The sequence below is a fragment of the Haematobia irritans genome, chromosome 3 (genome assembly GCF_050003625.1).
Source record: "Haematobia irritans isolate KBUSLIRL chromosome 3, ASM5000362v1, whole genome shotgun sequence".
NCBI lineage: Eukaryota > Metazoa > Arthropoda > Insecta > Diptera > Muscidae > Haematobia > Haematobia irritans.
In genome coordinates, this window is record NC_134399.1 from 191,598,536 (window position 1) to 191,625,595 (window position 27,060).

Consider the following 27,060-nt stretch of genomic DNA (forward strand, 5'->3'; position numbering starts at 1 on the left):
ATACGAAATTTAGCACAGCTCTTAGCTTCCCAACAGAATTCAACGAAATTGTTTATAGACGATTTAACTTTATTTTAGTTCATGAAAATCAGTTGATTTTAGTTCAATTTTGCCAAATGTGAGATTTTTATTGTTATTTTAATTATTTTTTTTAAATAATTCAATGACGTGATCTTAACATGAAGAAGATTGAAATACAGTATTTTACTTCACTTGAAAATCGATCATATTTTCCCAAAATGGGTTATGTTTACTTAAATGGCGTTCATAAGTTTCCCAAATGAGTATAATTGTCATAAATTGTATCTATTTCCAACTTCATATAGCGCTAAAGATATTTTTGGCAATTTTTATTACCAATTTTTTCTTTTAAAATATGAAATTCTCTTAAGTAACAGAAACAAATTTCTTATTTTTAATAAATTTTGTTCAGTTTGACAAAAATTGTTAACTTATTTCTATCACGTTGCAATTAGTAAAACATTTTAGTTAAAATCTACTAAAATGAAACTATATTTTATTTCATTGTGGGTTCGCTTTTTTCTGGGTGTAATTTGTTTAAAATTGTTTTAGATTTCAAATTTCCGATGAAAATTGTTGATTGCATCCCCTCAAGATATCAAATCGTGAGATCGGTCTATATGAAGGCTATATCAAAACATGAACCAGTCTATACCACATTTGGAGCAGCTCTTTACCAAACTAAAATGCTGATATTTCATGAAAATTTGATAAAAAGCAGTGGCGTGTATAGGCTCACGAAGTCGGTGGATTGGTTTATATGGAGTCAGTAATCGATATTTCAATATGTTAAAAACAGAATGGCTAACTTATTATACCTCCATATCAATCAACATTCATGGTGGTGGATATAAAAATTAAGTTCAAAAATTCACTAAAAATCAAAACGGAATGTTTACGGTTTCATCCACGTGAACGTTTGTGAATATCTTTCGTTTTTCTTTGGCCATAAATAGTCTTAAAATATTCCTTAACATTTAGTATACCAATCACGGGTGCCACAGTTTGGAGAATTCTACCACAAATGGCAGATTTTTTAATGTTTGGTAGATTTTGCAAAATATATAGAAATAAAAATTTGACAAAATTTTTGTATAGAAATAAAAATTTGAAAAATCTTTTGAACAGAAATAAAAATCTTACAAAATCTTATAAAAATAAAAATTAAAAAAAAAAAAAAATTTCTATAGAAATAAAATGTTGACAAAGTTTTCTATTGAAATAAAATTTGACAAAATTTTCTATAGAAATAAAATTTTGACAAAATTTTCTATAGAAATAAAATTTTGACAAAATTTTCTATAGAAATACATTTTTAACAAAATTTTCTATAGAAATAAAATTTTGACCAAATTTTCTATATAAATAAAATTTTGAAAAAATTTTCTATAGAAATAAAATTTTGACAAAATTTTCTATATAAATAAAATTTTGACAAAATTTGAATATAAATAAAAATTTGACAAAATTTTCTAAAGAAATAAAATATTGACAAAAATTTTCTATAGAAATAAAATTTTGACAAAATTTTCTATAGAAATAAAATTTTGAAAAAAAATCTATAAAATAAAATGTTGACAAAATTTTCTATAGAAATAGAATTTATAGAATTTTGAAAAAATTTTCTATAGAAATAAAATTTTTACAAAGTTTTCTATAGAAATAAATGTTTAACAAAATTTTCTATAGCAATAAATTTTTAACAAAATTTTCTATAGAAATAAAATTTAAAAAAAGAAAATTTCTATAGAAATAACATTAAAAAAAAAATTTTTCTATAGAAATAAATTTTTAACAAAATTTTCTATAGAAATAAAATTTTGACAAAATTTTCTATATATATAAAATTTTCACAAAATTTTCTATATAAATAAAATTTTGACAAAATTTTCTACAAAAATAAAAGTTTGACAAAATTTTGTGTATAAATAAAAATTTTGGCAAAATTTTCTAAAAAATAAAATATTGACAAAATTTTCAATAGAAATAAAAATTAGTCAAAATTTTCTATAGAAATAAAGTTTTGACAAACTATTCTATAGAAATAAGATATTGAAAAAATTTTCTATAGAAATAAAATTTTGACAAACTGTTCTACAGAAATAAAATTTTAACAAATTTTTCGATAGAATTAAAATGTTGACAAAATTTTCTATAGGAATAAAATTTTAACAAACTTTTTTATAGAAATAAAATTTTGACAAAATTTTCTATAAAAATACAAATGTGTCAAAATGTCCATACAAATAAAATTTTGACAAAATTAACGATAGAATTACAATCTTGACAAAATTATCGATAGAAATAAAATTTTAACAAAATTTTCTATAGAAATAAAATTTTGACAACTGTTTCTATAGAAATAAAATTGTGACAAAGTTTTCTACAGAAATAGAATTTATAGAATTTTAACAACATTTTCGATAAAAATAAAATTTTGACAAAATTTTCAATACAAATAAAAATTAGTTAAAATTTTCTTTAGAAATAAAGTTTTGACAAACTGTTCTATAGAAATAAAATATTGACAAAATTTTCTATAGAAATAAAATTTTAACAAAATTATCTATAGAAATAAAATTTTAACAAACTTTTTTATAGAAATAGAATTTTGACAACATTTTCTATAAAAATAAAAATGTTAAAATTTTTTATAGAAATACAATTTTGACAAAATTTTCTATAAATATAAAATTTTGACAAAATTGAAATAAAGTTTTGACAAACTGTTCTATAGAAATAAAATATTGGCAAAATTTTCTATAGAAATAAAATGTTGACAAAATTTCCTACAAAAATAACATTTTGACAAAATTTTGTATATAAATAAAAAATTGACAAAATTTTCTAAAGAAATAAAATATTGATAAAATTTTCTATAGAAATAAAAATTTGTTAAAATTATATATAGAAATAAAATTTTGACAAACTGTTCTACAGAAATAAAATTTTAAAATTTTTTTCGATAGAATTAAAATTTTGACAAACTGTTCTATAGAAATAACATTTTAACAAAATTTTCGATAGAATTAAAATCTTGGCAAAATTATTGATAGAAATTAAATTTAAACAAAATTTTCTATAGACAAAATAGACAAATTTTTTTATTGAAATAAAGATGTTACAAAATTTTCTATATAAATAAAATTTTGACAAAATTTTCTACAGAAATAGAATTTACAGATTTTTGACAACATTTTCTATAGAAATAAAATTTTGACAAAATATTCGATAAAAATAAAATTTTGACATTTTCTAAAAAAATAAAATTTTGACTAAATTTTCTAAAGAAATAAAATTTTGACAAAATTTTGTATAAAAATAAAAATTTGACAAAATTTTCTAAAGAAATAAAATATTGGCAAAATTTTCAAAAGAAATAAAATATTGGCAAAATTTTCCAAGGGTATAAAATTTTGACAAAATAATTTTTTTGTTTGGTTATTTTTTGGTCAAATATTATCCCAATTTTTGGTAGATTTTTTTGGCTCGATTGGCAACCGTGATACCAATTAGAAAATGCAAACTATTTTTAATAACTTAGATATTGTGTCCAACCACGAAATGTACAAATAAGAGATGATGCACAGTGCTAGTGCATCCATTTGGGAAGAGTATTTGTATGTAATTTCCATAAGAAGTTAGCATATAAGAACCAAAATGAGTCATCTCCTGCCGCCAGTTTTATTGTAAAGGCTATGAAAATTCCAATTAGCCAGCGATTAAACATGTGTGTAGGCAGATTTGTGTAGATTGGTATATGGCATTGTCTTTTCTCTCACAAAACAAAATTTTAAGAAAATTAAAAAAATCAAATACGGGATTTGGACCTGAATTTTCACAGCTCTTGACTATCATTAGTACCCAGCAACAAAAGAGCTCCCAAAAAAGTAGTTTGGATCCCCTATTTGTTATCCGGAAGTAATGCAAACTTGGATCATCTCCAATGAATTACATGGGCTTGCCATAGGACGGAAGTACTCCATTTTTGGATCCTTGGCATTGCTTTAGAAGTTGTGCCTTGGAAGTTCATTTGGATGAATAAATTTAAAAAACTAAACAATCAAATTTTTTTCCTATTTCACTTTTTATTTTTTTATTTTTACAAATTGAAAAGCTTCTTCGCTTCCACCGGGGGTTGAACCTGGGTCTGTTGGCTTGTCCAAAGAACTGCATCGGAAGTGGACAAAAATTGATGGGGGATTCCGGGATATGCTTTAAACTAAATGTTTGTGGAACAACTTCAAATTTTTTTTGCTGGGTGCACACAAAAAAAAAAAATTTCTGATTCAATCACGAAATTAATTGATCCAATTAATTTTTTAATTGAAATGTCTTCAATCACAGAAATGATAGTATCAATTAAAAAATTAATTGAAGGTCAATTAAAAAATTAATTGATCCAATTAAAAAAATTAATTGATACTATTAATTTTTGTGATTGATTTTTGTTTCAATTAAAAAATTTGTTGATTCAAGTAAATTTTTAATTGAATATTTTTTAAAACTCAATTAAAATTTTAATTGGAAAATTTTTCGTGAAATTTTTTTTCTGTGTAGTTAATAACCATACGATACATATGTTGATTAACTTCCAGTTGTATTATATTGCTATAGATATGATAGAATTACGTTTAGTCAATGTAAATCGCAACGTAAATTCCTGTAAATGTATTTGCTCAAATTTTGTATTCTATACACTTTGTTAGATGTTAAAAAATATAATTTTTCTTCTCTTCTGTACTAACAATATGTAGAAAAAAATTAATTTTTAAGGAGCTACCTCAAATAGAACTGAGAACTTGATTTTTGAGTTGTGACCAAATGGCCTTACGAAAATAAGCGTCATTTGCAACAGCCTCTACTTTCAAATAACATTGAGAACTACATCGAAACTAAGTGAGGAAATATAGCTCTTTTGTTCTTTTCGATTGTCCTCCTAAGCGGACATCGTTATTGAAAGGGTTAAGCAAGTCTCTAAGGATTATATTGTAATTTGTCAAAAGACGGTGGCAATAGGATAAGGGGAGGGTTTAGAGAACTTTATGTTTGTGAATAACAATATAATATTTAATTTTTTTTATTTATTTGCAGATCCGTTTATATATGTGTATGGCGTGTATTCCAACAATAAGGATGTTTTAAACGGTAAGAAATCATTCGATTATATTTCATTTATTCAAATACATTAAGAACATTTTATAAATAGATCGTTGTACCAACTCAAACTTTTCTGGGTAGTTTTTCACTATCTAATTGATGGCCTTCAATGCAGTTTTTTGCAGCATTGTTCGAAACATAAAAATCAGTTTTCTTTAAGTAGTACTTACAGAAACCAAAAATAACCCTTTCCCTTAATTTGCATACCACAATCACCAATTCCAACATCACTTAAATGATGTTATTGGTGTGCATTCTCAGGCTCGATTTCAACTTCAAACCAATGTTCACAATATTTTTGTTGATGTTGTTCTTTTTGTTTGTAATCCCATTCTCTGTGAAACGTAGTAAGTCACTAGCGGCTAAGTTACAAGAGTTGCCTATTCGCAAAAACCATCAGACTTGGTATACTACTACCATACTACTCAGTTGCATCTTCCTCAAATGAATACAGGGTCTTATTGCTGATGCCCAATGTTGCCGATGGCGTTTCCTGAGAAATTGCAAATATAGCTCTAACAAAGCAAACAACCAAATAAACAAACAAACGGAAAGAACTTAACATCCAAAGAATCAGCACAACACCAATCACTATTCAAAGAGTATTTTCTCAGGCTTGAGGAGTCTTAGAAAATATTATTATTGCCACCATTTGTGTAAATATTGTCGTCAGTATTGTTGTTACATCTTATTGCTAACATTGACTGCTGGTTGTAGCTTTGCTTTTTTCGTTTCTTGCTTCCTTCTTGATATCAGACGGGGCCCATCCACACTAGCCTGTTGTGAAGAAGTTTTTAGTTTTTTTTATACAAAAGTTTCTTAAGTAGCAAAACTTTGCTACATCACACAAACCAAAGAAGTTGTAGACCATTTAACAGCGATAATGAAAGAGTTCCTTTAATATATCATGACCGATTTCCTATAGAGCGATTATAGCTCGTGTGTTGAATTATAAAATAAAAATTCAAATCGTCTGGGGTAGTTGTACCATACCTATCAGTTTTTGATACCGATTGTAATGATAATCAAAATGAGAATAAAAATGTCGACTTTACGATTTTTTCAAAATGTTAAATAGTCAAAAGCCTGTAAAAGTGAAAATTTTGGATGCATGAATTTACGCATCCCAGCAAAAAAAGCGTCCACAAGAAAATAGTGAAAATGTTCTTTTTGGACCAGGAAGTGGTGCAATTGACGCAGAAGCGAGGAATTTAACATGGGTTTGTCATAGGACGGATGTCGACCATTTCAACAGCCGTTACACTGAATTTGCATCTCTTCTTAAGGTGTGATGCGAATCCAGTGTTTTGGATGTGATTTAAGAAATTTTGTGCTATTTTGACGAATAAATAATTTTTAAAATTTTTTTATGATTTTTAATGCATTATAACGCTTGTCTGGAACGTTTGACAGCAAATATTTTCAAAAATTCGCAATTTTTCTAAGTAGGAATTAGCATTTTTTTCTGCAAAATTTAAATAATTTTCACTATTTTCTAATTCTGGTTTTCGCCTATTTGAAACAATACAATTTTAAATTTCCCAGTAAAAATATGAAAAAAGCGACTTATAAAAAAATTTACTCAAATGAACTTCATGTGCAGTTAAAATAAAGAACATCTTTGGAAGGGCATTTCTGGAAGTGCTTTTAAAGTTGTGCCTTTAGAAGATCCTCCAATTTTTTTTGCTGGGATATGCTGGATCTCTTTATTCCCGCATCCTGCACTATCCCTCAACAGTGAAACAAATGATAGAGTTACGTTCAAAGAAATTCTGAAAAGGGTTCGTCCTTCTCCCCGATCAGATAACGCAATAATTTACGTACCTTATAGTGACCAAGTTCCTTACATGGTTGCCACAGATGGTAGAATTCTACCAAAATTGGTAGATTTTTTTTACTGTTTGGTAAATTAAGAGGAATATCAATTTACTGTAGATATACAATTTTGAAAACATTTTCTATAGAAATAACATTTTGAAAGGATTTTCTATAGAAATAAAATTTTGACAAAATTTAGTACAGAAAAAAATTTTGACAAAATTTCTTATATAAATATTATTTTTTTGACAAAATTTTCTATAGAAATAAAATCTTGACAAAATTTTCTATGGGAATAAAATTTGACAAAATTGTCTATAGATATAAAATTTTGACAAAATTTTCTATAGAAATAAAATTTTGACAAAATTTTCTATAGAAATACAATTTTGACAATTTTTTCCATACAAATAAAACAAAGACAAAATTTTCTATAAAAATAAAATTTTGACAAAATTATCTATAAAAATAAAATTTTCTATAGAAATAAAATTTTGACGAAATTTTCCACACAAATAAAATAAAGACAAAATTTTCTATAAAAATAAAATTTTGACAAAATTTTCCATAAAAATAAAATTTTGACAAAATTATCTAAAAAAATAAAATTTCAAACGAATTTTAACGACCTTACACGAAAATTAAGAATTTTTGAAGAAATTGAAGTTATAAATTTGTTTTTAAATTTTATTTCTATAGAGAATCTTGTCAAAATCTTATTGTCTTTATTTATTTGTATGGAAAATTTTGTCAAGATTTTATTTCTATAGAAATTTTGTCAAAATTTTATTTCACATTTGTTGTTTTGATCTCAGCTTTAAACCCATTGCGTTGACTAAACTACAAGAGTAGCTTAACCAACAGAGGCAAAGAATGTTAGTCAAATTTATTTGGGCCCTGTGGACTGCAAGATGGTTGGATGAACGCACATTTCGGAATTACTACTTGCAGCAAATTTTGTCTTCTACAGAAAATTTTGTCAAAATTTTATTTCTGTAGTAAATTTTGTCAAAATTTTATTTCTATAGAAAATGATGTCAAAATTTTATTTCTATAAAAATTTTTCTCAAAATTTTATTTGTATATAAAGTTTTGTCAAAATTTTATTTCTATAGAAAGTTTTGTCAACATTTTATTTCTATAGGAAAATTTGTAAAAATTTTATGTCTATAGAAAATTTTAACAAAATTTTATCTGTAATAAACAAAAGTTTATTTCTATAGAGAATCTTTTCAAAATTTTATTATCCATAGAAAATTTTTTCAAAATTTTATTTCTATAGAAAATTTTATTTTTATAGATAATTTTGTCAAAATGTTATTCTTGTAGAAAATTTAGTTTTTATTTAATTTTTATAGAAAATTTTGTCAAAATTTTATTTCTATAGAAAATTTTGTCAAAATTTTATTTTTATAGATAATTTTGTAAATTTTTATTTTTATAGAAAATGTTGCCTTTATTTTATTTGTATGGAAATTTTGGTCAAAATTTTACTCCTATAGAAACATTTGTCAAAATTTTATTTCTATAGAAAATTTTATTTTTTATAGATAATTCTATTTTTATAGAAAATGTTGTCTTTGTTTTATTTGTATGGAAAATTTTGTCAAAATTTTATCTCTATAGAAAAATTTTTCAAAATTGTATTTCTATAGAAAATTTTGTCAAAATGTTGTTGTTGAAATAAAATTTTGACAAAATTTTCCATAAAAATTAAATAAAAACTAAATTTTCTACAAGACAAAATTTTCCATAAAAATAAAATTTTGACAAAATTATCTATAAAAATAATATTTTGACAAAATTTTCTATAGAAATAAAATTTTGACAAAATTTTCTATGGATAAAATGTTGACAAAATTTTCTATAGACATAAAATTTTGACAAATTTTTCTTTAAAATTTTTAAAAGATTGTTTTTACAAAAATTGTCTATAGAAATAAAATTTTGACAACTTTTTCTATAGATATAAATTTTTGATAAAACTTTCTATAGAAATATAATTTTGACAAAATTGTCTATGAAAATAAAATCTTGACAAAATTTTCTATAGAAATAAAATTTTGACAAAGATTTCTATAGAATTAAAATTTCGACAAAAATTTCTATAACAATCAAATGTTGCCAAAAATTTCTACAGAAAACAAATGTTGCCAAAATTTTCTATATAAACAAAATGTTGACAACATTTTCTATAGAAATACAATTTTGACAAATTTTTCTATAGAAATAAAATTTTGACAAAATTTTCCATAAAAATTAAATAAAAACAAAATGTTCTATAAGAGTAACATTTTGACAAAATTATATATAAAAATAAAATTTTCAATAGAAATAAAATTTTGACAAAATTTTCTATAGATAAAATGTTGACAAAATTTTCTATAGACATAAAATTTTGACAAATTTTTCTTTAAAATTTTGAAAAGATTGTTTTTATGAAAATTGTCTATAGAAATAAAATTTTGACAACATTTTCTATAGAAATAATTTTGACAAAACTTTCTATAGAAATAAAATGTTGACAAAACTTTCTATAGAAATAAAATTTTGACAAAATTTTTTATAGAAATAAAATTTGAACATAATTTTCTATAGTGATAAAAATTTGAAAAGATTTTCTATAGAAATAAACTTTTGATTTGTTACAGATAAAATTTTGACAAAATTTTCTATAGACATAAAATTTTTACAAATTTTCCTATAGAAATAAAATATTGACAAAAATTTGTCAAAACTTTCTATAGAAATAAAATTTTGACAAAATTATCTATACAAAAAAAAATTTTGACAAAATTTCCTACAGAAATCAAGTTTTGACATAATTTTCTATAGAAATAAAATTTTGACAAAATTTCTTATAGAAATATTATTTTTAACAAAATTTTCTGTAGAAGACAAAATTTACTGCAAGTAGTAATTGCGAAACTGGCGTTCATCCAACCATCTTGCAGTCCACAGGGCTTTGCCCAAATAAATTTGACAAACATTCTTTTCCTCTGTTTGTTAAGCTACTCTTGTAGTTTAGTCAACGCAATGGTTTTAAAGCTGAGATCAAAACAACAAATATGAAATAAAATTTTTACAAAGTTATCTATAAAAATAAAATTTTGGCAAAATTTTCTATAGAAATAAAATTTTGACAAAATTTTCCATAGAAATGAAATTTTGACAAAATTTTCTATTGAAATAAAATCTTGACAAGATTCTCTATAGAAATAAAATTTAAAAACAAATTTATAAGTTCAATTTCTTCAAAAATTTTTAATTTTCGTGTAAGGTCGTTAAAATTAGTTTAAAATTGGATACATTTGTACAATTCAATAGGAAGGATCATAATATATAATATTGCAAATATTGATATAAACTTCTAAACTAAGATAATTAAAATTTCTTTGAAAGAGAAATATTATTTTTATTCTAGCCATAAAATAGGATATTTTTAAATTTAGAAGAAATTTAATAAAATTTTCTTAAAGTTTTCGTAGATTTTGTTTGGAATGCGTGCCAACCGTGGCCCCTTATCATATCTTAGCATTGCTACAGTTTGAAGATTAAAGTACAAAAGTAAAGGCTTATAATGAGTTATCGATTCCATATATATATTACAGTATAGTTACAAGATATTAAGAAAATGCCCCTATGTTTCTTAAAGGTTTTTTCCTGTTGTTCTTTTTGTTTTTTTTTTTGTAATAAACACAGTTGTGCCGCCTATTTTCATTAACACATCAACAGCATCTCCACATTGTTGATATTTACTTTGCCCATGAATTGGCCACTTGTGTAAACATATGACGCGAAAATTATGACGAAATAAACTGTTAAACAATCTGTGACATCTCCGGTTGAGTTCTCACATTGATTTCAATGCAAAACCTTGACAGATCTCATCCAAAGATGTGGATTGTTTGTAGCAAATGAAGCATTTCAGTACAAAAACACATCATCCACAATATGGTCGATTGAAAGTTATGAAAGTGGTCGTTTGGAGGGGAGATTTTTACCTTGGTTGAGTTGTGTAGTTTAATTTGAGAAATCTTATAAAAAGATCATAAAGCTTATAATTATAAAATATGAAAGTCGTATACGAAATTCACAGAAATTTTATTAAAAGATGATAAACGTTTATAATTATAGAATATTTTTTATTTATACTAAGGGTGTGGTCACACTAGCCAAAAATATTTGGCCAAAATGAGTGTGAAAAATTTTGCCAGGAGTATTTTCTAAAAGACTGGGTACACATTTTTCGGGATGTTATCTAACAGGTTGGCTGATAAGTCCCCGGTCTAACAAAGAAAACACATTTTTTTTTGTCAAAATTCGTTTTTATTATTCAAGAGCGATACAACGATTATAACGACCTTCCAATTTTTTGATACCATTTTGGTGTACTCCTTCGGTTTTGCCTCAAAATAGCCCTCAGTTTCATTGCAGCCAATTTTTTTCCTGCGAGCATCCTTTTGAGGTCTGAAAACAAGAAAAAGTCGCTGGGGTCCAGATCTGGAGAATACGGTGGGTGGGGAAGCAATTTGAAGCCCAATTCATGAATTTTTGCCATGGTTCTCAATGACTTGTGGCACGGTGCGTTGTCTTGGTGGAACAACACGTTTTCCTTCTTCATATGGGGCCGTTTTGCCGCGATTTCGACCTTCTAACGCTCCAATAACGGCATATAATAGTCACTGTTGATGGTTTTTCCCTTCTCAAGATAATCGATAAAAATTATTCCATGCGTATCCCAAAAAACAGAGGCGATTACTTTACCAGCGGACTTTTGAGTCTTTCCACGCTTCGGAGACGGTTCACCGGCCGCTGTCCACTCGGCCGACTGTCGATTGGACTCAGGAGTGTAGTGATGGAGCCATGTTTCATCCATTGTCACATATCGACGGAAAAACTCGAGTGTATTACGAGTTAACAGCTGCAAACACCGCTCAGAATCATCATGGTGGTGTGTAGGGTGACCTATTGACTTTTTAAAATCTCTGTAACTTTTTTGTTTATGAATATAAGTAAATACTTCAAAAGCAAAAGTTTCATATTTTGTTAAGATCTTTATAATGGTTATCAGAAATGTGCATCATAGGGGTATACGAAGCGAAGTAAAAAAATTAAAAATTTGACGTCGGAGTCAAAAATGACCAATGCACGAAATATAGCCCCTGATCAACCACGAACAACGATATGCGTTTTTTTTCGATCGGACTGCAAATGACGGCACTGCACCATAAATTGTATTTCGGGGGGTCGTAGGGTGCACGGAAAAAAAGTTTTGGTGTTCTGAAATTGTCTTCGAATATGCTACAAAACCGGGGGGGTGACCGCATCAACTTTTTTCGTGACCCTATCGCCCGATTTTGCCAAATTTTGGCCTTAAGTCCCTATTTATGAACCGATCTGACTCAAAGTTGGCCAAATCTAATTTTCTATAGCACTTACTATATGTGCAAAAAAAATCATCGAAATCGGTTCTGATTTAGCTATAGATCCCATATATATGCATTGCCCGATTTTCCAAAATTTGGCCATAAAACCCTTATTTATCAACTGATCTTACTCAAATTTCGCTTACTCTAATCTTGTATAGTATTGACTTTATGTGCAAAATATCATCCAAATTGGTTCAGATTTAGATATAGCTCCCATATATATGTAGCGCCCGATTTTCAAAAAAGTTCTCCTTATAAACTTATTTTTGACAATAGTGGCCTCATTTCTTAAATTTAGCACAAGATAATTTCCTGTAATATCAACAAAGTTCTGTCCATAAAACATCTTATTTATTTATTTATATATTTACAATCATAATGAATTATGAAAATAAACAGGTAATATAGGTGCTAACAACATAGGTTTTCGACCTGATGAAACATTTAATCAACATCGAAACATATGAAAAACATATTTTTCTAACAGTGTAAATGTATTATTATCCCTTAATAACTGAATTAAACCTTGGAGGCATATTATGCAATAATGCATTTTTTTAAAACAATTCATTTTATTAATATTTATTTGGAAATTAACATTTGTCGACATCAGCCAGAAAAAAAAGCAAAAAAAAACTTTTAAAAACCTTTGTTTTCGGTGTGAAAAATCCACAAGCGCCATGGTTTTTCTCCCTGGTATAGAGTGGTGTAATAAAAAGTTAAACTTGAAATGAATTGATTGCATAAAGTCGCGCCACAACAGACAGAAACAGCATCAAGCTTTTGTTAAAAACACACACCAACCATTGCAATAAAAACTGTAAATATATATCAAAAAAAAAAAAAATATACAATCAATATTATAATTTAATATGATGATACCCCAAACCACAATATCACATATGAATGGTATATGGTGTATTTTGATGAGTTAGTGTATGTGTGTGTGTGTGTGTGTGTGTGCAAGTGTATGCGGTTCTCTGGACATATTTCGCTTATATGATATTTCTTTGACACTTGTATACGTTAAACTTTAAGAGGGGGACCCCATCAACCGGTGGCATTTAATTAATGTTTGATAATTAATAAATAAAAGCTGAGGGCAATAAAGGCGTCTCAACAGACATGTGACAGCTTTGATGGGTGGGGGACTTTCATTAGCCGTTATAAAAACAAGAGCTTAATTAAAATGTCCATAAATTTTAATAAATTAATGGTTAATTTAAACGCATGGGGTTTTTTGACATTTTTCAAACTTCCTGTAGCAATGCAGTCACCAATCGCTACGTCTCTGATGAATTAACTAGCATCTAAAAGTTTTTACTGACTGTCTGTCTATCGTTTTTTTCTTGGCTATTTAGTTTATTATTATGGCGTCTATTAATGTCTACTGTTTCTTTATAATTTAACAGTTTTAAATATTTATTTATTTTTTGATGTTTTTTTTTTATATGTGCTTGAGGCAGAAAATCCACTGCACATGTTAACAATAAATTATTTTTTTTGGGAACTTTTGAAAGGAAAACCTGACATTTGTATTATATAAAAATCACGTTTTCTCCTTTGTGTGGCGCCTAATTTGTATGTCATCTATTAATGACAGCTTTAAAGTTTAAATTTTATTTTTAGTTATGTGTTCAGGTAATGGGATGCTAGTTAGGAAATTCAAGGAAAACTACTGTTCATTGGAACCCATTTAATTTCATATGACCAATTAGCTTCAAACAAACTTATCAATGGCGAAACTACTGGAACAGCACTCGCAAAGAAATAAAAAAAGGTTGGAAAATATGTATTAAAAAACTTTGTTATTTTGTTTGAGTTTTTTTGAATTTCTTTGAAATTTTAAACTTTTATAATTTTTTAAAAATATTTATTTTTTGCAATAAAGAAACTAATTTTTGTTCTACAATCAAAGCTCATTTCGTTTATATTAAGTACTTCTCACTTGAAGTCTTTAATAAGACACTTTTTGAAATTTCATGGTAAAAATTCAATGTAGAAGTATATAGTGCCGGATATTATTTCTGTTGTTAAAAGTTTTATTTTTTAGAAAGTGGCCAACCTTTGGCATACCTTTATGCTTCTGTACACAAACACGGTTGCCGAACTTGGTAGAATTCTACCAAAACAGGTAGATTTTTTTACTGTTTGGTAGATTGGTAGAATTCTTGAAGGTTTGGTAGATTTGCACAACATTCCTCTCCAATTTTCTATAGAAATAACATTTTGACAAAATTTTCTATAGAATTAAATTTTGACAAAATTTTCTATAGAAAAATAATTTTGACAATATTTTCTATAGATATAATATTTTGACAAAATTTTCTATAAAAGTTAAAAATTTTGAAAATATTTTCTATAGATATAACATTTTGAGAAAATTTTCTACAGAAATCAAATTTTGACAAAATTTTATATAGAAATAAAATTTTGAAAACATTTTCTATAGATATAAAATTTTGACAACATTTTCTATTGATATAAAATTTTAACAAAATTTTCTATAGATATAAAATTTTGAGAAAATTTTGTACATAAATAAAATTTTGACTTAATTTGCTATAGAAATAAAAAGTTGACAAAATTTTCTATAGGAATAAAATTTTGACAAATTTTCTATAGGAATAAAATTTTCAGAAAATTTTCTATAGATATAACATTTTGACAAAATTTTCTATAGAAATAAAATTTTTACAAAATTTTCTATAGGAATAAAATGTTTACAAAATTTTCTATAGAAATAAAATTTTAACAACATTTTCTATAGATTTGTACAAAATTTTCTATAAAAATTAAATTTTGGCAGAATTTTCTATAGAAATAAAATTGTGACTTAATTTGCTATAGAAATAAAATGTTGGCAAAATTTTCTATAGGAATAAAATTTTGACAAATTTTCTATAGGTATAAAATTTTCTATAGAAATAAAATTTTGACAAAATTTTCTATGGGAATAAAATTTTTACAAAATTTTCTATAGAAATAAAATTTTTACAAAATTTTCTATAGAAATAAAATTTTGACAAATAGAAAATATAGAAATAAAATTTTTACAAAATTTTCTATAGAAGTAAAATTTGAACAAAATTTTCCATAGAAATGAAATTTTGACAAAATTTTGTATAGAAATGACATTGTGACAAAATTTTCTATAGAAATACATTTCGACAAAATTTTCTATAGAAGTAAAACTTGTACACAATTTTCTTTAGAAATAAAGCTACGACAAAATGTTCTATAGAAATAAAAATTTTGACAAAATTTTCTATAGATATAAAATTTTGACAAAATGTTCTATATAAATAAAATTTTGACAAAATTTTCTATAGGAATAAAATTGTGACAAACTATTCTATAGAAATAAAATTTTGACAAAATTTTCTATAGGAATAAAATTTTTACAAAATCTATATATATAAAATTCAATCTATGTTTGTTTGTTTGTTTGTTTGTTTGTTTGTATGTTCCGAGTTGGCTCCGAAACGGCTGAACCGATTTACTTGAAACTTTCAGAGATCGTAGGGGGCGTTCATGTGGTGAAAATAGGGTACCTCATTTTTTGACACCTGGTCGCGGAGGGGGACCTCCCCTTTGTCGGACTTTTTGAAAATTGGACCAAAGTTGACCGATTTGCTTGAAATTTTCATTGAAGGTTGGGGTTGGCATCTAGATAAAGATCCGCTACTTTATATTTCGATATTTGGTGGCGGAGGGGGACCTCCCCTTTATTTGACTTTTTTTAAAGTACAGTAAAAAAACTAAAATTCTCTAAATTATCTGAGATTTACAGAGAACATGCGGTGAGGTTATGGAATTAATATGGGGTACCTGATGATTTCATATGTGGACGGAGAGGGGGACCTCCCCCTTACCCTACTTTTTGAAACTTGGAACAAAATTATGCGATTTGCTTGAAATGTTCATTGAATGTTGGGGTTGGCATCTAGACAAAAATCCGCTACATTATTTTTCGATATTTGGTCGGGGAGGGCAACCACCCCTTTGCCCGACTTTTTTTTTAAGTACAGCGAAAACAAAACTAAACTCCGCCGACTGAAATTTTACGGAAAAAATGGGTGAGGTTATGAAATTTATATCCGGTGCCTGATTTTTTAATAAAAATAAAAGGGCATAGGGAGACATCCGCTTCTCTTAAGTACATACAGAGAAACAATTAAACTTTACCGAGTTACTTGAGATTTACAGAGGACTGGGGAGAGGTTACGATATTAATAGTTGATACCTGATTTTGTGATATTTGGACGGAGGAGAGGCCGCCCTTTTAGGCTTCTAATTTGCTTGACGTTTTCTGGGACGTTTACAAAATATACGCTACATCACTTTGCGATATTTGGTCGGGGAGGAGGTTCTCCTCTAAAACTGCAAAAAAAAAATTCCTAAGTTTTCTTGAAATTTACAAAGGCAGTGGGGGAAGTTTAGGAAGGAAGAGGCAACCTTCATTGCTCCACACTTGAAGGAAAGTTTCAAGAATTTTCAGGGAAGGTTAGGGGTGCTATTCACTACGGTGTTTGTCCATATTGTATCGGGGAAAGTGACGTCCCTTTAAAACAATAGAGCAAAATTTAAACATCGCCGATCTACTTGGAATTTACAGGGAACGTGGGAGGAGGTGATTAAATTTATACATGATTTTTAAATTAGTATATGATTTTTCGATATCTGGTTGGAGAAGGGGAAATTGAAATAAACTTTGTCGATTTACTTCGATAGAATTTATAGGGACCATTGAGTCGTTGCGAAATTAATATAGGGTACGTGATAGTCCGATATCAGGTCTTAGTGGAGCGAAGGTGGGGAGAGGGTTCCCTTTTGTCCGTTTTTTTTTTTTTTTCTTAAATTGAAAGTAGAGGGTTGTCCGTAAATGGGAACTCGGTACATAATTTGATGATTTTTGCACAGGCTTCTGCAACACTTCTTTTTAGTAAAGAACTTAAATTTATATGAAATTGGCAGCCAACGTAGAGGGTGCATCATTTTCCAACATTTTAGCAAATGTTAATGTGGTAAAATTTTTTAATACTTTTGCTTTTTCCGATTTATTGGATGGGAAATAGTAATTCTTTGTATGATATAATATAGTGCTTAATTTTCAGATATGTTGAGGAGAAGGATACCTTTCCTTGACAAACCACATTTAAAAGAAGATTGTCCAACTACTTGAATACAGAACATTATTAAACAAATTTGGAGGAAAGGGTCCAACCACTCCCGCCGTATTTGTACCTATAAACGAAAAATCAAGTAGTCCGATTTGTTTAAAAGAATTCAAATCTTTTCGAATTTGTTTTCAGCACGAAGGATATAGTTGACTAAGTTAACGCAAAACGTTCCTCCAAATACGCTTCGGAAGGCGCAGCGAAGCGGGCCGGGTTACGCTAGTTTTGTATAGAAATAAAATTTTGACAAATAGAAAATATAGAAATAAAATTTTGACTTAAATTGCTATTGAAATAATATGTTGACAAAATTTTCTATAGGAATAAAATTTTGACAAATTTTCTATAGGAATAAAATTTTGAGAAAATTTTCTATAGATATATAATATTTTGACAAAATTTTAACAAAATTTTCTACAGAAATAAAATTTTGACAAAATTTTCTGTAGGAATAACATTTTTACAAAATTTTCTATAAAAATAAAATTTTTACAACATTTTCTATAGAAATAAAATTTTGACAAAATTTTCTATAGAAACAAAATTTTGACAAAATTGTCTGTAGATATAAAATTTTGAGAAAATTTTATACAGAAATCAAATTTTGACAAAATTTTCTATAGAAATAAAATTTTGACAAAATTTTCTATACAAATAAAATCTTGACAAAATTTTCTATACAAATAAAATTTTTACAAAATTTTTTACAGAAATAAAATTTTAAAAAATTTTGAATAGAAAAAAAATTGACAAAATTTTCAATAAAAACAAAATTTTAACAAAATTTTCTATAGAAGTAAAATTTGTAGAAAATTTTCTATAAAAATGAAATTTTGGCCAAATTTTCTATAGAAATAAAATTTTGACTTAATTTGCTATAGAAATAAAAAAATATTGACAAAAATTTCTATAGAAACAAAATTTTGACAAAATTGTCTATAGATATAAAATTTTGAGAAAATTTTGTACAGAAATCAAATGTTGACAAAATTTTCTATAGAAATAAAATTTTGACAAAATTTTCTATACAAATAAAATTTTGACAAAATTTTCTATAGAAATAAAATTTGAACAAAATTTTCTATAGAAATAAAATTTTGACAAAATTTTCTATAGAAATGAAGTTTTAACAAAATTTTCTTTAGAAATAAATTTTGACAAAATTTTCTATAGAAATAAAGCTACGACAAAATTTTCTATAGAAATAAAGCTACGACAAAATTTTCTATAGAAATAAAATTTTGACAAAATTTAATATAGGAATAAAATTTTCACAAAATTTCTATAGAAGTAAAATTTTGACAAATATTTCTATAGAAATCAAATTTTGACAAAATTTTCTATAGAAGTGAAATTTTGACATAATTTTCTATAGAAATACAATTTTGACAAAATTTTCTGTAGAAGTAAAAATGTTTACAAAATTTTCTATAGAAATACAATTTTGTCAAATGTTCTATAAGTATAATATTGTCAAAATTAAATAAAATTTTGACAAAATGTAATATAGGAATAAAATTTTGACAAAATTTCTACAGAAAGAAAATTTTGACAAAATTTTCTATAGAAATCAAATTTTGACAAAATTTTCTATAGAAGTGAAATTTTGACATAATTTTCTATAGAAATACAATTTTGACAAAATTTTCTGTAGAAGTAAAAATGTTAACAAAATTTTCTATAGAAATACCATTTTGTCAAATGTTCTATAATATAATATCGTCAAAATTTTTTGTAGCGAATTTCAAGTGGAACTCAATCCTGGAGTCGCGAGGCTGGTAGCATATCAAAGGATTGGAAAGGTACTGTTGTTCATATTGCCGTACTTCAGCCGAAGATTCTTTAGAAATATATACCCAAATAAATATATATCCCAATTTTGGGAACTTATTTTATGTTTTTTTATTTTTTATTTTGGCGAGTTATTTCATGAGGACTTATTTTATTGAGTCATTAAATTAAATAAAATAAAACTATAATTTATTTATTGACGCAATCTATTTTAATTACTTTATTAAACTTAGGGAAGACTGCAACATGAAATTAAACAAAAGGCAATAATAAGAATTGCATTAAAGAGAAAAATACATTTTTTGCTCTTTTCTTAATGATTGTTTTGGGGTTTTTATTGCTTTAAAAGAATGGCTGCTTTAAAGAATGAGTTGCTATCGAAATTCAATACATTGTAAATAAAGAAAGGTGAGGTATTTTGAATTAAAAATTGTGGTGAAATCGATTAGCTGAATTTTCATCATTTTCTGAAAATATAAAAAATTGACTTTTTATTTATTTTTCTTACATTTAAAAATGACGATATTTGACGTTTGGAAAAGTAGTCTTCTCGAATCTCCAGCTTTCTTGCAATTTGAATTTTTCGACTTTTTACAAATTTAGAAAAGTCCACTTTCGACGTTGTGATGTTTCAACTCAAGTTCGATGTTTTCGTTATTAGTTTTTTTAATCGGATTGTAACCCAAAATCAAAAGTCGATTATTCGATTAAAAGAAAAAAAATTTTCTGATTCATTCACGACATTAATTAATCCAAATAATTTTTAATTGTAATGTCTTCAACGAAGAAAATGATAGCTTCAATCACAGTTTTAATTGGGCATAATAAAATACTTGATTAAAAATTAATTGATTTGATTAGCCAACAACAAGATTTTTTAAACAAAAAATTTAATTTACCCATTAAAAATAAGAAAAAAGTGAGTTATAAATATTTGAATTAAAAGAACTTTCTGTGTAGTTAAAATAAAGAACATCTTTGGGAGTACATCTTTTCGAAGTGCTGTTAAAGTTGTGCCTTTGGAAGAATTTCCAAATTTTTTGTTGGGCAGTTAAAAATTTAATTGATGTTGATCGGAAAACTCAATTAATTTTTTAATTGATTCAATTAATTTTTTCTTTAATTAACTAACTTGACTGACTTAGTATATTTAATTTGATTAATTCAATTAATTGTTTCATTAAAAATTTTAAAAACAATCAATGCTTTTTTAAGTGATTTAGGCTTCCGAGTTTGATTAAAAAGTTTATTGTAAATTAAAAAAATTGCAATCTTTGACCTAAATTTTCAGCCCCAAATAACTGCTTAATTGGAAATATTTTGGTGACATTTTTTCAGTGTTTGTAGATAACAAAAACTGGACGTATTGTTCTTGCATGTAGTATTTTATTTATTTATTTTATCGTGATTCTTTTAATTATTTATTTCTTTCAATGTATATATCCAATTTTTTTTAAGCTTAAGCACATCCCCCAGACGTCGCCAATTGTGAACTGCAATCCACTGGTAGCAATTGATTATTGCATGTTTCTTTTTTTTTGGAATACGTATTTTTTTGTTCTTCTGCTTTTTTTTGTCTCAAAAAATGACGTGAGATTTTATAAATGGCTTAAAGAAAAAGCAACAGAAAATACAAATCAGCAGCAGCAGCACCATAGTCATTATCATCATATCGACCACCACCAGAAATCATACTCATGAGCCCAACTCATTTTCACTTTAAATTGAATTTTTACGAATGCATATTAATTTTTTTAAACATTAAATAATGTATATGCATACGAAATGCATTTTTTATTTTGATATTTTTTTATGTTTTTATATTTACAAGGAAATTATTTATTGGCCCTCATATGAGGACAGCGATACTAATCATGACTTGTGGTATTTCTATGAAGGAAGTGAGAGTGATTGAATGATGATCATTTGAAGTTTTGTATTTTTTATTAAATTTTAATTAACTCTATAATCAAACTACCAATCAAATGTCATTAAATTTTTAATGTGGTTACAAAATTTTTCACAAATTAGTAGGAAACCTTTGTTTGGATGTTCGATTATATTAAGTTACTTAAAGATCTTATTTAATTTTCGAATGTGATCTAAAATATTTAAAGACGTTGCAGGTATTAGGTCTTACATTGTTCGAATGAGCTTTGAAACAATGACATATTTGGTGACTGAGGAAAAACGTTACCAAAGTAATCATATGAGCATGGAAAAATTGTGGTGCATACAAAAGTAAAAAATCGACTTTATCGACCTCATGTAAAAAAAAACTCGGAAATTTTAAATCGACTATTTGTAGTCTTCTGCAATCTGATTTAGATTTTTTTAATAGTCGCAAAAATTGAAAGCCTGTTCCTTTAAATTTGGCACAAAGAGCGATTTTAACCGACTCTAACAGCAGAACACAAGGAGTAAAGCCCCTATGAAGCGTGAAGTTTGTACACCACTTATCAGTAATTTAATTGGAAATTCTGATGGAGAAAGTTTGACAATTGTAAAATTTGTTAAAAACTATTAATTGTACCATCTGCGAAATAATCGTTCGAAACAGCCACCAATCGAGATTTCAACGGGTAAATTTCTGTCACAATTCTTTTCATCATTCCAAAGTGAAATAAAATAGCATTGAAATCTTTCATCCACATTTTATATCAATGCACTAAAAAAAGTGAACCAACCAACAAAAAAGAAACAAGTATATACGGCCGTAAGTTCGGCCAGGCCGAAGCTTATGTACCCTCCACCATAGATTGCGTAGAAACTTCTTCTCAACACTGCCATCCACAATCGAATTACTTAAGTTGCGGTAACGCTTGCCGATGGCAAGGTATCTTAAAACCTCCTAACACCGTCTTCTAAATTGTATGTAAGTCCATACGTATATACGGCCGTAAGTTCGGCCAGGCCGAATCTTATGTACCCTCCACCATGGATTGCGTAGGAACTTCTACTAAAGGCTGTCATCCACAATCGAATTACTTGGGTTGCGATAACACTTGCCGATGGCAAGGTATCGTAAAACTTTTTAACACTGTCTTCTAAATTGTAAGTTAGCCCATACGGGGTATATATTAAACAAAAAAAGGCCGATTAAATACGTATATAATCTAGTTTGACAAAATTTTCTATAGAAATAAAATTTTGACAAAATTTTCTATAGAAATGAAACCTTGACAAAATTTTCTATAGAAATAAAATTTTGACAAGATTTTCTATAGAAATAAAAATTTGACAAAATTTTCTATAGAAATAAAAACTTGACAAAATTTTCTATAGAAATAAAATGTTGACAAAATTTTCTATGGAAGTAAAATGTTGACAAAATTTTCTATAGCAATACAATTTTGACAAAAATTTCTATAGAAATAAAATGTTGACAAAATTTTGTATAGAAATGAAATTTTGACAAAATTTTGTATAGAAATAAAATGTTGACAAAATTAAAATAATAAATAAATAAATTTTTTACAAAATTTTCTATAGAAATAAAATTTTGACAAACATTTCTATAGAAATAAACTTTTGATAAAACTTTCTATAGAAATGAAATTTTAACAAAACTTTCTATAGTAATAAAATTTGACAAAATTTTCTATGGAAATAAAGTTTTGGTAGATTACAAAATTTTCTATAGAAATAAAATTTTGACAAAATTTTCTATGGAAATAAAATTTTGACAAACATTTGTATAGAAATAAACTTTTGACAAAACTTTCTATAGAAATGAAATTTTGACAAAACTTTCTATAGTAATAAAATTTGACAAAATTTTCTATGGAAATAAAGTTTTGGTAGATTGTTTTTGGCGATATGGACCAATTTTTGTGTAATAAGTCATCGGCTATATATAACTAAAGACCGATATGGACCAATATTTACATGGCTGTTAGAGGCCATATATTGACAAAATGTACCAAATTTCAACCGTATCGGATGACTTTTGCTCCTCCAAGAGGTTCCGGACGTCAAATCTGGGGACGGTTTATATGGGAACTATATATAATTATGGACCGATATGGACCAATTTTTGCATGGTTGTTAGAGACCATATACTAGCACCATGTACCAAATTTCAACTGGATCGGATGAATTTTGCTCTTCCAAGAGGCTCCGGAGGTCAAATCTGGGGATCGGTTTATATGGGGGCTATATATAATTATGGACCGATATGGACCAATTTTTGCATGGTTATTAGAGGCCGTAAACTAACATCAGGTACCAAATTTCAACCGGATCGGATGAATTTTGCCCCTCCAAGAGGCTCCGGAGGTCAAATCTGGGGATCGGTTTATATGGGGGCTATATATAATTATGGACCGATATGGACCAATTTTTGCATGGTTGTTAAAAACCGTATACTAAGACCACGTACTAAATTTCAACCGGATCGGATGAATTTTGCTCCTCCAAGAGGCTCCGGTGGTCAAATCTGGGGATCGGTTTATATGGGAGCTATATATAATTATGGACCGATATGGACCAATTTTTGCATGGTTGTTAGAGGCCGTATACTAACATCAGGTACCAAATTTCAACCGGATCGGATGAATTTTGCCCCTCCAAAAGTCTCCGGAGGTCAAATCTGAGGATCGGTTTATATGGGGGCTATATATATTTATGGACCGATATGGACCAATTTTTGCATGGTTGTTAGAGACCGTATACTAAGACCACGTACCAAATTTCAACCGGATCGGATGAATTTTGCTGCTCCGGGAGGCTCCCCAAGCCAAATTTGGGGATCGGTTTATATGGGGGCTATACGCAAACGTGGTCCGATATGGCCCATTTTCAATACCATCCGACCTACATCAATAACAACTACTTGTGCCAAGTTTCAAGTCGATAGCTTGTTTCGTTCGGAAGTTAGCGTGATTTCCACAGACGGACGGACAGCCGGACAGCCGGACAGACGGACAGACGGACGGACGGACGGACATGCTTAGATCGACTCAGAATTTCACCACGACCCAGAATATATATACTTTATGGGGTCTTAGAGCAATATTTCGATGTGTTACAAACGGAATGACAAAGTTAATATACCCCCATCCTATGGTGGAGGGTATAAAAAGATCGATCAAATACGTATGTAATTCAGTTTGACAAAATAGACATAAAATTTTGACAAAATTTTCTATAGAAAGAAAATTTTGACAAAAATTTCTACAGAAATAAACTTTTAACAAAATTTTCTATAGAAATAAAATTTTGACAAAATTTTCTAAATATAAATTAAATTTTGGCAGATTATTTTTGGCTCGAGTGGCAACCATGATTATGAACCGATATGAACCAATTTTTGTGTGATTGGAGATCGGCTATATATAACTATAGACCGATATGTACCAATTTTGGTATGGTTGTTAGCGGCCATATACTAACACCACGTTCCAAATTTGAACCGGATGGGATGAATTTTGCTCCTCCAAGGGGCTCCGGAGGTCAAATCTGGAGAACGTTTTATATGGGGCCTATATATAATTATTGACCGATATGGACCAATTCTGGCACGGTTGTTAAAGATCATATAATAAACCCATGTTCCAAATTACAATCGGTTTATATGGGTGCTATATATAATTATGGACCGATGTGGACCAATTTTTGCATGGTTGTTAGAGACCATATACCAACACCATGTTCCAAATTTCAGCCGGATCGGATGAAGTATGCTTCTGTTAGAGGCTCCACAAGCCAAATCTGAGGGTCCCTTTATATGGGGGCTATATGTAAAAGTGGACCGATATGGCCCATTTTCAATACCATCCGACCTACATCAATAACAACTACTTGTGTCGATAGCATGTTTTGTTCGGAAGTTAGCGTGATTTCAACAGACGGACGGACGGACAGGCATGCTTAGATCGACTCAAAATTTCACCACGACCCAGAATATATATACTTTATGGGGTCTTAGAGCAATATTTCGATGTGTTACAAACGGAATGACAAAGTTAATATACCCCCATTCTATAGTGGAGGGTATAAAAAGTCAGGTTAAGTATAAACAAGGAGGCTTTTTTCTTTATGTCGGCCAGAATACGCCTTGTTGAGCTCTCTGTCCTTAACGAATTCCCTAATATTTCCAGTCCTTGTTTCAAAGTGTTACAGTCCCCGAATCACCTCTTCAACGATATGGTTAACTCGTTAATAAAGGCAGGGCAGTGACAATGGTAGTGTTTCAATATCTCATCATCCGCAAAATACGCCCCACATCAGCATAGATGTGCTCTTATTTCTACAAAAAAAAAACAAATTCTGATTTAATCACGAAATTCATTGATCCAATTAATTTTGTAATTCACGAAAATGATAGTATCTATCACAGTTTTAATTGGGCACAAAAAAATATTTGTATTTATACCCTGCGCCACACTGTCGAGCAGGGTATTATAAGTTAGTTCATAAGTTTGCAACACCCAGAAGGAGACGAGATAGACACATGGTGTCTTTGGCAAAAATGCTCAGGGTGGGCTCCTGAGTCGATATAGCCATGTCCGTCTGTCCATGAACACATTTTTGTAATCAAAGTCTGGGTCGCAGTTTTAGTCCAATCGACTTAAAACTTGGCAAAAGTAAGTGTTTTGGTTCAGAATAGAACCCTATTGATTTTTTAAGAAATCGCTTCAGATTTAGATATAGCTTCCATATATATCTTTCGCCCGATATGCACTTATATGGACCCAGAAGCCAGAATTTTACCTTGATTTGCTTGAAATTTTGCACAAACACAACACTTGGTCGTATAGTCAAGTGTGCAAAATTTGATTGAAATCGGTTCAGATTTAGATATAGCTCCCAAATATATCTTTCGCCCGATATGGACTAATACGGTCTCAGAAGCCAGAGTTTTACCCCAATTTGGTTGAAATTTTGCACTGGGAGCACAATTTGTAGTGTAGTCAAGTGTGCCAAATTTTATTGAAATCGGTTCAGATTTAGATATAGCTCCCATATATAGCTTTCGCCCGATTTACACTCATATGACCACAGAGGCCAATTTTTAACTCCGATTTGGTTGAAATTTTGCTCAGGGAGTAGAATTAGCATTGTAGCTCTGCGTGCCAAATTTGGTTGAAATCGGTTCAGATTTAGATATAGCTCCCATATATATGTTTTTCTGTATAGTCGGCCCCGCCCGACTTTAGACTTTCCTTACTTGTTTTTTTTTCTGAATAGATGCTCGGTAATATTCCCACGATCCTCCTGACTGCAGTCCTGCACTCCTTGAGTAGTTTTCCAGACGTTTTCTTGTCTGTATTTGAGTCATCCTGCCGACCTTTGCATTGGTCCACATCACTTTATGTGTCTCCCGTGCCCATTCATCCAACTAGGTCCTCGTTGCCTCTATGGGCTTTGCGTTCTTTCAGTTCACTTATCACCAGTTAATTTATCTTTATGTTTCTTCTTAGTGCGGCATCTAGCGGCACCCATACAATGCGGATCCTGCCCTATTCCAAGTATTCGTTAATTATTCTTTTGCATTCTAACACGGTTCGCTATCGAACCGTAATGTCTGCTATTGCCTTTATTGCCCTCCGGCAACCTCCGGTATGACATGCAGAAATATGCTGTGGTCCAGTACTAGGAATAGGGGTTCTTTGTTTGAGTCCTCCACATATACCCCCAATCCCGTCCTTTCACCC

At 28.3% G+C, this 27,060-nt stretch overlaps 1 protein-coding gene across 1 annotated transcript in view; it reads left to right on the forward strand.

The window, feature by feature from the left end:
• fog (folded gastrulation) overlaps positions 1 to 27,060 on the forward strand; it is a 222,057-nt gene that overhangs the window by 53,419 nt on the left and 141,578 nt on the right. Inside the window, exon 2 of the mRNA XM_075300953.1 lies at positions 5,116 to 5,169. The gene's annotated coding sequence lies outside the window, so the exon portion shown is untranslated. The remainder of the gene's footprint in view (positions 1 to 5,115; positions 5,170 to 27,060) is intronic.